The following is a 16,281-nucleotide window of genomic DNA, read 5'->3' on the forward strand; positions in this document are numbered from 1 at the left end:
TGTAAGAGACAAATCAATAAAAAAAAAGTGCTCTTGATGAAATAGTATGCATTATGTCAATTAAAAAGTAGATACTAAAAATCAAAATGATTTTACATCATTGACATTTAATACTCTACCAAAATATTACCCAACAAACTGTTTTGGCTCATGATACTGTACACACTAAATCCAATTCAAACACATTGTGTCTTTTCAGGAAATTAACAATGTTCTTAAAGGGGCATCTTCCCCCATCTTACCCTACTTTAACTTTATCACACTTTGAGGTAAACATTTAAATTACTGTATTAACATCTTAGGAACATTCTCAAGGTGTAACTATAACAGTGGTGGAAGAAGTACTCAGATCCTTTACTTAAGTAAAAGTACCAATACAGCAATAAAAAAAAACTACTCCATTACAAGTAAAAGTCCTGCATGAAAGATCCTACTTAAGTAAAAGTACTATTAGTATTAGAGGAAAATGTAAAACGTAGTTAAAGTATTGCAGTACAAGTAGTGGTTTGGCCCCTCTGACTGATATATTATTGTTCTGAATGCTGGAAAGCATTCACAACCTATGTTGTTCGACAACCTTTATTATTATTCCGCCCACTTTTTTGGCACCTATCTCCTTCCACATTTTTCAACTTTTTCAACATTTAAAAACTTCATTCAAACATCATTACGTTCAGCTCAATTAGGACATTATTGCCATCACTTTTCTCATTCATACCCTTCATACTTTCCGAAATATTCAACGTTTTTCTGCGATTTTGCTCCATTCAAATGAATGGATGGAATGTTCAAATCCTCTTCAACCCAGTCCACTTTCAACTTCAACTACTTCCACATGCTTTAAGCTAGAGGCTTCATTTCAACTTTAAACGGGTCACAAGACTTTCAACTACTAAAGTAGTATTAATCTTTTTGATATCTTTCACGGTTTTCACACAATCACAGTTCAAGTTTCATGAGATTTTCAGCCCTTCTCAGGTTTTTACATTAGTGTGTATTGCATGGAATGTTCAGACCCAGAGTGCGTGATGTCACTCCTGACATCACGCACTCTAAGTATAGGCCTGGAGATTTTATCAGAAATCTTCAAGACATTATCACTTTACTCCAACACCTTCCGCTCTACAAGCACAACTTATACAAAAAAACGTAGACAAACTTGTCCTCTCTCATCCAGTGTTACTTCCATTAAAATACGACTCACGGTTTTTGAATAAATGGGACAAAAGTGCAGAGAGTGCTGTCAAACAGTCTCATAGACTCTAATGTAATCTGAACTGTTAAACTTCTTGTTAAGAGAGATGATGGTAACATTTGAATTGAGATAACTCCTTCATTTTAAATTGTACAAACACACATCCTACATGAGTATCGCCAATGAAGTCTTGGGGCACTCATACTCAAGAAAGTTTTTCGATGTGACCATTTGTTTTTGAGTTATAGGAAGTTGTTCAAGGCTTGTTTGTTGCTTCTTTGGGTGATCGTCTCCCCTTGCCACAGGGCTGCAGCGTCACCATAGCAACCTGTGACTCAGTCTCTGTTCTGATTGGTGGATTGATGCTCAGGTGTTTTTGGCAGTTGGTCCTTTTTAACTGTCTTTCAACTTCTCTCCTCCTCCTCCTCCCTCCACCTCCTCTGTCCTCCTCCTCCTCTACATCTTCTGTCCTCCTCCTCTTTGTGCTCCTCTTCTCCTGCTCCTCTTCCTCATCTCCTCCATTCATACTTTTTGAAGTTATTCAACACAGCTGCCATTTTCAGCTCTCCTCTACTGATTCATACTCCATTCAAACCTTAAAATGTTCCACATATTTTCATACATTAGTAGTTTTATCCAAGTTTTTAATCCCATTCATACTTTTTTGAAACTATTCAACACATTTAATCAAGATTTCATGATTTGACAACCTATTTTCCACTTTTCCATATCATTCATCCTCCTTAAGCATCTTCTTCCAAAGTTAAGCCAGCCATCCAGTTTAGCGCAAGCCTTTCAACTATTCATATGGATTCAGCTTCTTCATTGAATTCAGCAATCCAGGTTAGCGCCAGCCTTTCAGCAGCCAGCATTCACAACGCAATTCCTTCAGAAATTGCCTTTTCTAGTTATATATGACATCATTAGATTATTAATACTGAAGCATCAGTGTGTAAGCAGCATGTTGTTGTTATAGCTGCCGGAGGTGGAGCTAGTTTGACCTGAATAGTCTAATCTAGAACAAAGCATATATAACAAACAGATCATATGTTTTATGTATAAAATATTGATCTGAAATGATTGTCAAAATGATCTGATGCCAGCCTCTCAAATGTGAATATTTTCTGGTTTAGTCTTCTGTGACAGTAAATTGAATATCCTTGGGTTGTGGACTAAAGCATTTTTAAAAAATCGAGGACATCCTCTTGGGCTTTGGGAAACATTCATAGAGATTTTTTCATTTTTTGACATTTTATGGACCAAACAACTAATCAATTAATCGTGAACATAATCGACAGATTAATTGATAGTGAAAATAATCTTTAGTTGCAGCTCTTGTTAATATTATCAACAATATCCAGTTAAGATGTGGTCAGATCTAACACAACCTGTACATCCACAATAGTGGCAAATAAACATTAGCATAATGGGGTTTTCTTCTATATATTTTTTATTTACCTCAAAAATATTGATATTGCTAAAGTGCGACCATTTCTCTCTCTGAGTGACACAGAGAGACTAATGATTCATATCCAGCAGACTGGACTATTGTAACGCTCGCCTATCTGTTCCAAGTTATTAATCAGTTGAAATTGATTCAGAACTCTGTTGCCTGAGTGCTGACTGGCACCAGAAGCACAGAACTCATTACACCTGTTTTAAAGTCCATACATTGGTTGCCTGTCAGGTTCCATATTGATTTTTAAATTCTTTAACTTGTTTTTTAAAGCCATTCACAGTCTTGCACCTACTTGTCTGACATGCTTGCAATGTATGAACCCCTGAGGTCCTCTGGCACGAGTCTTTTAGTTGTTCCTGAGTGCAGGACAAAAACTTGGTGAGGCAACCTTTAGTTTTTATCCTCAGAGCCGCTGCAACAGTCTCCCTGAGAAACTGAGAGCAGCTGAAAGTGTTGGTATTTTTAAATGTAAACTTAATGTAAAATTTTCCTCTTTAGCCTGGCTTTTGATTAGAGTATCTTATGGTCATTATTTATTCTGTCTAAGCATTTACTGTTTTCATGTTTTTAAAAGTTTTATTCCCTCGTATCTGTATTATTTGTCATTGTCTTTTATATTTTTTTATCTAGATCTTATTCTATGTTATTTTGTTTTAATCTATTGTATTGTTTTTATTATGTTTCACATCTGTTCTGTCCTTTAATCAGGTTGTCAGGCACTACCCTGTACAGAAGGTGCTATACAAATAAAGTTTGGTTTACTGAGGGACAAAATATATTGAAAGGACTTACAAAACAATACCGGGAAAATAAAAAAATCAGCATAATACAACCAGAACAAAAAGGTTGCCAACAGTTAAAAATATTACATAAATAAGCCGTCTTTCAAGATGTTATCGCAACATTACAAGCAAGAGGAAGTGACTCAAATAAATGGGTCATGTTAAATACCACACCCTCTCATATTGCCATCAGGTCAGAAGGGCCTCCGTGGGGTGATGTGACGCTGTGCCAAAAAAAGCCCCCATATTCTCTCAAATCTATTTTGCGTGGTGGGTTTTTGCAGACACAGTCTTTCCATTTGTATGGTAGATAACATCTCCTCGAGCCTGTTTGCTAAGCAGGGTGGAGTGTTAGACTTCCAGGTCAGAAGAGGAAGTTTCTTAGGAGCCACCATTCATTCCTACCTGCAGAGCGATCTGCACGTCATACAAAAGTTGAGAAGTCTCTGCAGAGCATCGGGAGATAGCCAGGTTGTGGTTGGGCTGAAAGGCTTTTGAGAGCAATTTAAGTGTTGCAGTCCAAAAGTTGTATAATGAAGGGAAATATCTAAACACATGTGCCAGTGACCCTTCTGCAGAGCAACACTCATCATACTCAGAGGACACTGATGGGAAGACGCAGTTCAATTTTGATTTTGAGTAATACAGTCATCACCTTGCACTGAATCAATCTTTAACACATATTAACGGAACAACAATGAACCTGAGACGTTGCCTCTTCCCAGAGCTCTGATACCCTTGAATTCAAGTCGCTGGCCGAGGCTTCCTTTATGAAATCTGCAAAAACAGAGATAGTGAAGCAGTTCATAAATTACTGGAGTCTGGAGGAAGCAGGAGATGTTGATCAAAAGGACGGGTGGTAGGTTAGTCTCAAAATGTGGAAAATATTCCGTAATGAGCATCATGTTCTCTGATCTTTTGCTTTACTCCTTAAGAAATACTGGATGTTTTCACCTCCTCGGGCCCCTAAAAATCCTTCAAACGAAATAATCTGAGAAGGAAAAATCACACTTTGGTTTAAACGCTCACACCTCATGTCTACAATAAGGCCATAACGTGGCTCACACTTCTGTTTAAGGGATCACATTGAGTTAAAATGTTTGGGAACCACTGACCTACATTAAATGATAGATGCAGATGTGCAATGTAACAAAGTACATTTACACAAAAACTGAACTTCAGTAATGGTTTGAGTTACTTGCAGTGGCAGAAAGTAAAAAACATAAGTGTTGCATATACTATAAGTACACTTTTGAGGTACTTGTACTTTACTTGAGTATTTCCACTTTGTGCTACTTTTTACTTTTACTACACTTTATTTCAGAATGGAATATTGTACAGCAAAACATTTATTTGACAGCTAAAGTTACTTTGCAGATGAACATTTTCATGCAATCAACAAATAAAACATGAGGTGTTGCAATACATTACTGTACGGTATAGTAGTTAAGATTAGCTCCAGCTGTAGTGTAGAATAATCCAATAATACAACACTAAAGGGGTCGTTGTACATTGTCAATGCACAGTCAAGTTGCACTTGTAGAAGAACATTTTTACACTGTTGCACTATTACTTTTAGTACATGTAAAGGATCTGAGTACCAACCCCTCCTTATTTGGGCACATTACTTGCATATTTCTGATCATGTGATTCTTTTTATGACTTGCAGATGAAGGTGTTTCATGAAAACATATGAGCTCATAATTAGACCGCTATAGATACAGTGGTGTGACTTTAGCAGCACCTGGACCAGTTGTAACATTAAAATACTTATTATACATTTGTGAAAACACTGAAAGGAACCATTTTGAGTACTTTTACTTTCAACATGTGTGTACTTGCTCCTGCTAATACTTGTTTTCATTTACACAATTAAAAGTTTGAATGCAGGAATTTTAGTCCCTAATGGATGTTATCACTGTTGTTGTATAACTACTTCACTCAAGTAAATGACCTAAATGCTTTTTTACATTACATGTAGTTCATGTAGTTTATCATATAGTCCTTGCTGTGTTGTATTGTAAAGTATTCTTTCATAACATGCTGTAGATTTAGTATTTCTATAGTTCTTCTCCCTGAGGGATTGACCTACTTTTTTCCCTCTAAATCAGTGCTCTCCAGGATTAGCTTACTGTGGCCTCACTGAGGTGTTCTGTGTGCAGAACCTCTATTTTTGTTTAGCAAGTCATTGATTTTGCCACCAGACTGCATACAGTATAAGTAGAGCCTAACAATTGTCAGACCAAATGTTGCATGTAACAATCTTTGGTCTCATTCCCTGAGCCCCCAAAATAAAGCTTTTTTTCAGCTGTAAGGGAACATTTTGACCTTTTAGGATGGAACTAATTTTCTCTCAGTCTCCAAAATGTTATTATTATTTGAAAATGACATGTGTTACCTCTCATCAAGTCGTTAATTTCAAAACTGAACTAATGCCTCTTTGGATAATCTCGTATGCTAATTTTTCCCCACATAAACATCTCAAAATGATTCATAGTATAATCAAAATACTGTGTAGTTTTTCACAGTTCAGCGTGAATAAGGTAAAAAAAAAAAAAAAGCCATGAAAACACTGTTGCTGGTGTTTTTATGGTGGTATTACTTAAAACGTCTGGTGAAAACACAAATCAGACTGAGGAAGAGAAACTTGTTTTGCAAGATAAGTACAGTAAAGGAAACACTTGCAGCATAAATGTGATCTGAAAGTAATGTCGATGCTGAAGCAATGACTGTGGCAAGAAATAGTCCCCTATATTCTTCAAATAGTGGGCAGAGCTATTTAGTGTTGTTAGATAAAAGGAAGTGGCAGAGTGGTCGAAAACTAACCAAAGGGTTTGGGGTTTAAGTGAAGCCCCGAAGCTATTTTGAGGGTCTGTTTTTAAGACGTTGACACCTATCAGTCCCCTGCACTATGGATGACTTTGACTCTCATCAAGGGGTGTAGGGACTGATGTATAATATGGGACATACATTAAAAAAAAACAAGTCTAATTTGCCCCTCCGAAGCGACAACAAAGTCCTGTTCTCCCGCTGGCCTTCACAGGCCCAAACGCTCAGTCTGAATCCGAACATAGACCCGGTTATGTAAAGAGGAACGGAAAAGAGTCCTTTTGCCAAACAGATTATCAGATTAGTAACAAGATAGCAGGCCAGCTACTTGATCCTGGCACATCACGGCATTAATGTTGGCGGTCCAGCTTGCCCGGGTAAGCAGGGGACACGGGGGGTCATTGCCACCTGCCAGCCATCATGGAACAGCACCCTCATGATGTAACAGAGTGCGAAGGAGTCTGTGTCGTGGAAATGACGGCAGCAGTGTCCTGAGTGACCGAAAGCAAGTTCAATCATAGTTCAAGCTTCATTCGTAGTACCCTGAAGCTTAATATCATAGATTTCATCTGCAGAAGCAACATCTCAATCATCTCAATATTTAGAAACGTGTTTTCACTCAAAAAGGTATCGACATCTCCTCTGTTTATAGATTAACTAGCAGAAATCAGTAAGAGATAATGTTTATTTCTAAAATTCATCAACTCAGAGCACTTTATTCAAAGTAAGCAGGGTTTGAACTCTCTTTTTCATTCGTTATATAACTATTCCTGGCACTTCTCATGTGTGCAACCAAGTCAAGCACTATGAATGTGCTCTTGTTATTCCTGTATTGAAACAATATTGCGTCTCCCCCTCTCTATGATGGCTGATTTGTCACTGCCTTTGAGTGTGGCTGTTCAGAATGGCTTTAAACACTTTTGCCTTTTGCCCATGTGGCTGGACAACACAATCGTTCTTTCAGTTACTGTTTAGAGGCCGTGTCCCACATGAAGAAGTCTGACGCAAGGGGATTGGATTTGGGAGAAGACACATAATGTGATGTATTTATAGAGAAAATGAGAATCTTGACACTTAAGGTTAAATCTTCAGACCAATTGTGAAGAACCAGACAGAGACCCAACAATGCAAAACTTTCCCTCCCTCAACAAACGCCTTGAGAACGACACTTAAAGTCTGACTGCTGAAGCTTCTCAGTAACCAGCGGTAGAAGACTGGTTGACTGGTGTATCACCACTGCTCTTTGAGAGACATAACATGACTTGACTGTTCTTGGTTGTGACAACATGACATTTTTGGCAGACAATTGACTGATCAATTGAAATTGAATTGATATATTGAACTTAAGATATTTTGAAAACAACAAATTTGAGTTTCAAACTTGCCGTTTTACCTTCTTTTACATTTTCCACCAGATCTTATTTGTCAGCTATTGACATTAATTGGTTCTTCAATGTCTGTCTTAGTTGTACTCTCTCAGCCTCTAATAAGTAAAAAATAACTTTTATACTGTAAGATCTGGAGCAAAGAATTAAAAGCTACATGTCAAGCTAAGGCCTCCAAACAGGCAATGAAATTTTTCACCTTTTGTTTACAGTTTACAGTTCGACAAAGTTGAAAATATCAAATTTGAGTACATTTCTGTTGCCAATTCAGTTTTTAACACTACTGGATGTTAATGTTGTTCAACAGATAAACCGCATACTGTTCATCTATACCATTTACATTTACCTCGTCGTATACTGGTAAAAAATAAAACATAAACCCAGTAACATAGACCAGTGGTTCTCAAACTTTTTCATGTCAAGGACCCCTAAACTGACAGAGATTAGACCACGGACCCCCATCTGATAAGATTTTTGCTTTTAGATGTTTTATTACAGAAAGTGCATGAAACACATGACCAAAATAGTCATCGTGTTACTAATGGATGGAATTATAGTGAACATAAATTATTCCCCTATTTGCTGGGGACCCCCCTTGAACCTCCTCAATGCCCCCTTTTGGTCCCCAGACCCCACTTTGAGAACCACAGACATAGACAACACAGAACACAAACAAAGAAAAACATATTACGAAGCATATTTGCAATGATCTGTCAGTCCTTTTCTTATTAAATTATTATAAATACAGACTGATGTGAATGATGACAGTATTAATCGAGCTCATTAACAAGTTCGGACTGTTGGCCTGTTTCTGCTTCAGGAGAGAATCTATCAGATGTTTTCATTTCAGTCACACTGAGACTGCAAACAAATAACGAGGTCAAGGTCAAATTCTTGGCCTCATTATTTGTAATGCAAAGAAATGTGCTGAGAAGCTGTTTCCCTACTGCCCCATTTGTGTTGTTTTCTGTCACAAACGAGTGTATGATGCTGTTTCCACGTGACGAGTTTAAGCACAGTGAGACGTTGTTGGGAATGTGGCAGAACGGTAAAGATGTAGGAAAAAAGATTTCATTTACACTTGTTGCATAAAAAGAGAGAAGTATTAATATAGTTTAGATTAGTTAGTTAACTGTATTTATCCAGTGGAAAAGATAAAAACAAACATTACAAGCAAGATGAAACATACAGTAACCCATAAAAAGAGATTAGAGGGATTATTGGATTAACAATTTGCATTTTAGAGCTCAACAGCAGAATGCAGACAAAGGTTGAGCAGTTCATAACCTGCATGTTTTGATTGACATTATAATAGTTTTTTCCAGCTCCAATCATTAAAAAAGACTTGCCTCTGGTAAAAATGTATTTTTCCTTCAATTTGAGCAAGTCATCATCCAGAATATGAAGGCAATAACAACAATAACAAGATTAAAGGAAAAAGATTCTGATGGACTATACTTTTGCCCAGCTTCAAAGTCTTCCTCCACCTTTCTGACGTCAGTATTGGTGAATTATGTGTCCAATAATTTCTGTAACTTTCCAAAACCGACAATCCATCATTCACACCTACTTCATGCAGTGATTGACCAGCTGTGCAGAGGTGAGAAAGTAAACAGGGTTCAAACTCAGTTTTTTCATTTGTTACACAACTATTTCTGGCACTTTTTATGTATGAAACACTATGAATACCTTTGAGGAGAGAGACTGTCTGAAAATGTGCTCTGTTATTCCCATATTGAAAAGGTATCACGTTTTCTCCCTTTGACGGTTGAGGGTGGCTGTTCGGAACAGCTATAAACACTTTTCCCAGCCTTCCTTTCAGAAATAACCCGACGCTTGTAAGAGTCTACAGCCATACCAGAGGCTCAACGAGGCAATACTCAGGAACAGTGGTGCTTTGAGCTAAATGCTAACATCCGCATGCTAACATGCTCACAATAGCCATGTTTACATCTACTGTCAAGCAAATTTTAGGCAAACTTTTGTTAAATCACAAAAAAGCGGAAAAAAAAAAAAAAGTAAATTAGGCGTACTTCCATCAACTAGTTTGGAACGAACAAATAAGGCCACGCATAGTTTCGTCAGAAGTTGGCGGTGTAACATTAGGCTACGTTACACATTGATGTAATATACAGAGTAGAAGAAGTAGAGGTTGCAAACTGGTAAACAAAGAAGAAGAATGTAGGGGCGTCTTCAGAAATGTGTTTAAATTGTTAAATTGTTCTTTCATGTCAGCCAGTATCAGCCATGTTTCATGCTTTCTGAAGACGAAGACCGCTGATCAGTCATGTGAGTTAAATATTTGCTGCGTCAAAACTTATTTGGCAAAGGTGTTTCCATCTCCCATTAAGCGCATTAACTTTTTTTCGAAAAAGGCAAAAATCACCTCAAGTGACAAAAAACATTTTTTTGCGAAATGAAGGAAGTTTTTTCTAATTTTGCCGTTTCCATCAACTTTTTCTGATGCGATACTTCAAAATATGCATAAAAATATATTGATGAAAACACGGCTAACGACAATACTGACACGCAGTTAAATAGGTATCGTTTTTACCTTGTTCTCCATCTTAGTTTAGCGTGTTAGCATGCTAATATTTGCCACTTTGCACTAAAAATAAAGTTAGTTTTGCATGTATTTCATAAACCAAAATGTTGGACAGATTAAAAGTTTGACCTGATGAAAAGTCAGCAGATCATCAAATTGATAAATAATTAATGCTTTGTAATTAGTACAAATTTTCATAGCAATCCATCTAATAGTTCACTAATAGTTGCTAAAAATGAATCATATTGCAAAATATATGAAAAATCGGGCGACATCAGAGTCAACTGATGTCTAGCTGAAGCTTTTCTGAAATAAATATGGCACACATGATTTTTTACACTCATCTCACAAGCAAATTCAGCAGTACAGATGTTATCTGGCTACATAAATTCATCAATTCTTAAAAAAACAAAATCACAGAACTTATTCTGCAGTTGCAGCAGATGCACAGCAGCAGCAGAGAGAAGGAATCCGAGCTGCGGCTGAATCTCAGGTGACCTCTGAGCATCTTAGTTTCCAGGACAAACTGTCCCTCGGCTGCCCTTCATGAACTCGGGCGCAGCGTCACAGAGTCGCACACGAGATGCTGGCTGAAAAACAAATCATCTCTCGTGTTTCAACCCGTCGTCTCGATGCGGTTTGAGACCGACACCGCTGACCTGGTATCTCGCTTTGTCCGCCGAGCTCCACACATCGAAGACAAAAGGCAGATCGTGTGAACAGCACGAGACACTTTATCTCTGCTTTGAAGATGAAATATTCAGCAGGAGCTCAGTGGGGAACGAGAACGAAGATGAGCATCCTGACAGATATTGAAGATTTATAGTGGAAACAAATCAGAGGTTTGATCAGGAGGACGTTCGTCCCTGTGTCCTCCTTATTTATTATTAGAACAATCAGATTTGTGTTCCAATATGCTTTGTGTCTTGCTCTCTTCCCCTCAAGAACAAACTCTAGAGTAAATTCTGTGTGATATGTATAGAAATGCACTTTAAAACTCAGTGAAGATCGATATACAGACTGAACAGTGACTCCAGCTACATTCACACTGTAAGATTGCATTAATTTGCCTTAATAGTTGAAGTTATTTGGATTATTTGTTAGATTTAGATATTTGTTTAAATAGATTTCTCTCACCAGGAATGACTTTTGTGCTAAAATGAAATCCTCAAACCTGCTGATCAACATACTGTAGCCTGCCAGGGAAAGTATCCAAATAAACTGTTTCTCCCACTTCACTTATTTTCAAGTTCAAGGATGTCTTTTGACTCCTTGAACTTGACGTAGAGGCTCTTGACCATGGCTGTAGCCGCCACTGAGAACATTGAGGTCATGAGGTAAGTATTTTTTTCTGAATCTGAAGAACAGGTGTTCCCTTTTAAGGATACTTTTAGACTTTGTGTTGGTGGATATTTGACTATTTTATATCAAATATATAAAATGTAAAAACTACAATAATTAGGTGGCTTGAGTGTTAAAACCAGACAACTTTTCTGATTTTCTCAATCAGCTTTGTAATTTGATCACACTATTTTCTATCAAAGTAAGAACCGTTTTAGTTATTTTATATGACAGATGTCTCCCTGGTTTGAAGTAGACGGGGCTCAGGGACATTTCAAACAAATGTTCAACAGCTTTGCATCATCTTATCTAATATGAGTTTTCAGAGGGAAGAAGGAGAGAGTGTAGAGGTTTGGACGCATGAGAGTAACGTGCAGATGAAAGCAAAGAATGAATGAACACACTGAATGATAACCTTCAAGTATTATGGTTTAGTTTCTATCTCTGTCTAATTCTTAAAGCTATAATATGTAACTATTCTGCATTTAAATGTCTAAAAACGACTAGACCTATGTTATATATTTTGTTGAGTTGTGAACTTACATTATCTAAAATGTTTCCAACAATTTTCAAACCCAGAGAAATCTGTAATTTTAATCAAGGTAACGGTCCGTTTCATTTGGCCACCTGTCAATGGCGTCATCCCCCTCTAAATGAAAGGAGTATACATACACAAGATGTATGTGTCGTGTTGTGGTTGTCTGTCACAATGGCGTCTATCAAATAGTATACACATACAAGATAATACCTTAGCGTAGTGGTTGTCTGCCAGAAACTGTCATAAATGGACTTTTATAAAGTTTTAAGACACATTTTCTTTTAAACAGATGATGGATTTTAGTCATTGGACGTCTGGATCTTAAGTTATCAGAGAAACAAACGTTAGCAGCAGCTCGGCTAGCAGCCCCTCCCAGATGTCCTCTGTCCACCGAACAGCATCAGAGAAACACTGTTTTTTTATGCGAAACTGCTTTATTCATTTATTTTAATCATCAGATCTGTTTGTTTTGGAGAGGAGGAGACCTTCCTGATAGATGAACACTGAAGTAATCCTAACTGGGAAAAGCTGGTTGTTAAACAATGCAGACAACAACTCCTATGATCCAACGCTACTTCACATTGTCATCAAACTCTGTCTTTTGTTATTGTTTTGATGGAGAGACCCCTAGCAGCAGAAATTACATATTGTGCTTTTAACCCAAATGAACTGAAATCAACACAACTCTGGTGACGCCAGGACGCCTGTCCAGTGACCAGTATGGACAGGAGGAATTATTATAGCAAGCAAAACCTGTTTCAGTGTTCATATGGGCTCATGATGATCGTTTTATGACAGACTTGAAAAATCGTGAACCTGTCCTTTAACCTACTTATAGATACATGATCTCACAGTGCAGCCTGCAGGTGTTCATCCCAGAACAGATCATATTTAGAAAAACATCTTAACCCTACTGAAAAATACAAAGATCATATTTCCATGTTTATGTTATGTGTGTGTTTTCTGTTCACTACAGGAGAAAAACATATATGCGTTACATAGGTGGGAAAACATCAGAACTGGGACACTAACAGCTGCGGTTTGAATATACTCCCGTCGTCAGGTTTCAGGCTTGTAGCTAAAATGTCTCTATTACAAAGAAAAGAAGAAAGAAAAGTGTTAATGCATCTGCTTCTGTACATGTGTGTGTGTATGTGTGTGTGTGTGTGTGTGTATTTGGACACGCAACAGTCACAATCCCTGGACAAAGTCTTGATCTAATTAAAGTTCCCATTGTTCGTCTCTGGCAGCGTCCCACATTCTGTGTGTAGGAATGTCGATTTACTCATGCAGGTAATCACAACAAACACAAGGACACACTGCAGCTCATGTCAAAACTTCCCATTTTCCCTTTAATTTTTGTTTTTATTTTTGCGCTTACTGGCATAAACTGTGGTCTTGACTCAAACTGGTTTCTTCTGATGTGCGTATACCAAAGCGACGACTGTGAGTTTGGAAGAAAACAGCTCACCGCTCTTCAGTGGAAGTTATGATGATAGTGATTGTTGTGGGTGAGGTCGTCGTCAACAATAAGCATGTAGGTGTCCGCAGGAAGGAGATGTTGTCCGCTTTTGTTCTGGAGATGTTTGGAGAATGTTTACTTGTACTTTTGTAAGTCGCACGCTGGATCCTGTTATAAAACCATTACTGTGTTGTGTTGTTTCAGGGGATGATCCTTGTAAATACTGTGTGTTACTTTCCACTCTCCATTATCTTCATTATCCATGAGTCGTCTTTTTTTTTTTAGCATTATTTTCATTGACAGATTTTTCATATAAACCACACAAACGTCAATGTCCACAACTGAAACACACACACACACACACATCAGAAGTAACTGAGAGCAGTTCTTCTTAACCATCTATCAAGGACACAAAACATGATAACAGTACATATCATCTACATGTGATTGTTACAAAAGCCTCAATCTATATATGAATACAAATACGGTCAAATTGAGACCAAATATTCAGGAAAAGGAGTCCAAGATTCTTTCCATTTATGATGAGATTTTAAGTGGACAACCAAAACATCGTTCATGCAGCCAGTTTCTGAAGCACGTAGGTTTTGGTGTCTTCCAGTCTTTGAGAATCAGTTTTTCAGCCCATCAGCAGAGCTGTTTGTATGTGTGAGGGAAGAGTTAAAGCACCCAAAGAGAGCCAAGTCTCCGTCAGTCCTGTGGTGAACCAGAAGAAAATACTTGAACAGAATGAGTGAGTTAGTGGACAAAATAAATGCAACAATGTGCCATCATTTTATTTATCGCAGATTGGAGACACAGAGGGATAAAATATATGTAACATGACCTATTATCCATTAATCTTTTAATGAATTGTTTAGTCTATGAATTGTCCCACAGCTCATGAGATGTATTCACATCTTGTTCCAACAGCACAAATACATTCAGTTCACTGAATGATAACTCATATATGACAAAGAAAAAGCTGGAAATTTAGAAGATTTAGAACAATTTAGAAGCTGGAATCAGAGGATTTGGGGTGTTTTTGCTTGAGAAATGACTAAAACCTTAATTTTCTGTTAATTGACTGGTATATTAATCAACTAATCATTGTAGCTCTACTCTACTCCTGGTACTACTTAAACTCCAGAGAGAGGTAGAAAATAGAGGCCAAACTTCATTACACCATTAGATATATATTCTGAAATTCAAGCTGGCCATGGCAAAACTCCAGTTTCACTGAGTTCACTTGGAGCACAAGAACTTGACTGAATGACTCAAGCATTGGATATTCATTGTGTCTGGAGGGGAGGGTGGTAGCTTTCTCTGTCCAAACCAACTCTGTAATGATGGTATATCCATTAACACGACAGGTAAAGTTGATTAGATTTACACAAAACAGGTTTTGAAGGTTTGACTTTAAATGACCTCAAGACGAGATGAGTAACAGCCTGTGCAGTTTCTCGATTTGAAAGGCAAATTGATGCAGTTTTTTTGGAACATTTGAAAAGGAATGATGCATTTTCAGATCCTAAGTATTGTTTTCTTTCTCATTTATACCAAAGACGAGCATCCAACCATCTGTATTAATTCACACTTCATCAAATTAAGGTGCTTAATTTTGTGATAAGCTCCATTAGACATCAAAACATCTGACTAGATTTGGATAATTTCATTGATTTACATTTATGTTGCACAAGAAGTCACCAAAAATTACATATCAATGGGTGTCTTGAAAAGAAAATCTCAAAGACTGAGTCATGGTTTTGTTCCAGTTTGGCTCTACGTCCTTCCATCAGTCCACCGGATGCCTTCAGACTTTTTTCCCCCGTTTGTTGAACTGGGCTGAATGGGAGTGGGCCCTTGTACAGGAAATTGAGGTTTGCTTACACACTAGTTGTGAAATGTGACTGAGGAGTTTGACACACCTAGTTCGACATCAGATATGCAGCGATTTATACAGCAGGCGGTTCATTCCTCACGTCGTCTGTTTTTCCATTCAGGACATTTAGTAGACGTTCTTATCCTGAGACTGTTTGTTCAATGGCTGGACTCTCTGTAAAAGGAGTTTGTTAACATTACTTTCTGTAGATTTGAATAAATTTACAGCCTCAATGTGCCATGTTAGTAGAACTGCATCATCACAAAAGTGTAAATTAGAGCGTTTGCAGGTTATAGCGTACTTGTGTATTTAAGTTTATTCCTGATTTGTCCTCAGCTCAGAGCAGCTATTGCCTTTTGTGTTTTTCTTGATTTCCCAGCCTGCTTTTCCCTCCACACCTGCCCGGCATCAGTCTCGTTAGCCCTGCCCTGCTCCCGCTGTCTTCTCCAGCCAATCAGCTCCTTTCCTGATCTCCTGATCCACCTGCACCTCCCCCCCCCCCCCCGGTCAGTTTAGTTTGTATTTAATTCCTGGTTTTTGATTCAGTATTGTTGGATCCTTTGTTCAGTGTTGTTCTGTTTCTGCTTTGCATTGTTTTGCCAGCTTTGCTTTGCCTGCGCAAGCCTAGAATAAACAAGTAATCCTTCAGCCTTTCTCTGCCTATAGTCTCCTGCGTTTGGGTCCACCTGCTCTGCTCCACAAAATAGACAAAGTCAAATATTATCAAAATAATTTGAGAAATTCCTTATTGTCAACTCTTAATACCTGTCTACTTTGAACAATCTTGTAGACTTTGATTGAACAGATGTAGTTATTATGCTCCAGAAATATGATGCTGTTGTGATGATAAATTTGATTCTCTCTTA

At 37.7% G+C, this 16,281-nt stretch overlaps 1 long non-coding RNA gene across 1 annotated transcript; it reads right to left on the bottom strand.

Moving 5' to 3' along the window:
* Window positions 1–13,400: 13,400 nt before the first annotated feature.
* On the bottom strand, window positions 13,401–15,822 carry LOC121897707. Its single transcript, XR_006096273.1, has 3 exons — window positions 15,717–15,822; window positions 15,462–15,589; window positions 13,401–14,250 (listed from the first exon to the last, which is right to left on the bottom strand). It is a non-coding gene; the product is annotated as an uncharacterized LOC121897707 (long non-coding RNA).
* Between the last annotated feature and the right edge of the window lie 459 nt (window positions 15,823–16,281).

This window comes from Thunnus maccoyii, chromosome 5, assembly GCF_910596095.1.
Source record: "Thunnus maccoyii chromosome 5, fThuMac1.1, whole genome shotgun sequence".
Classification (NCBI taxonomy): domain Eukaryota; kingdom Metazoa; phylum Chordata; class Actinopteri; order Scombriformes; family Scombridae; genus Thunnus; species Thunnus maccoyii.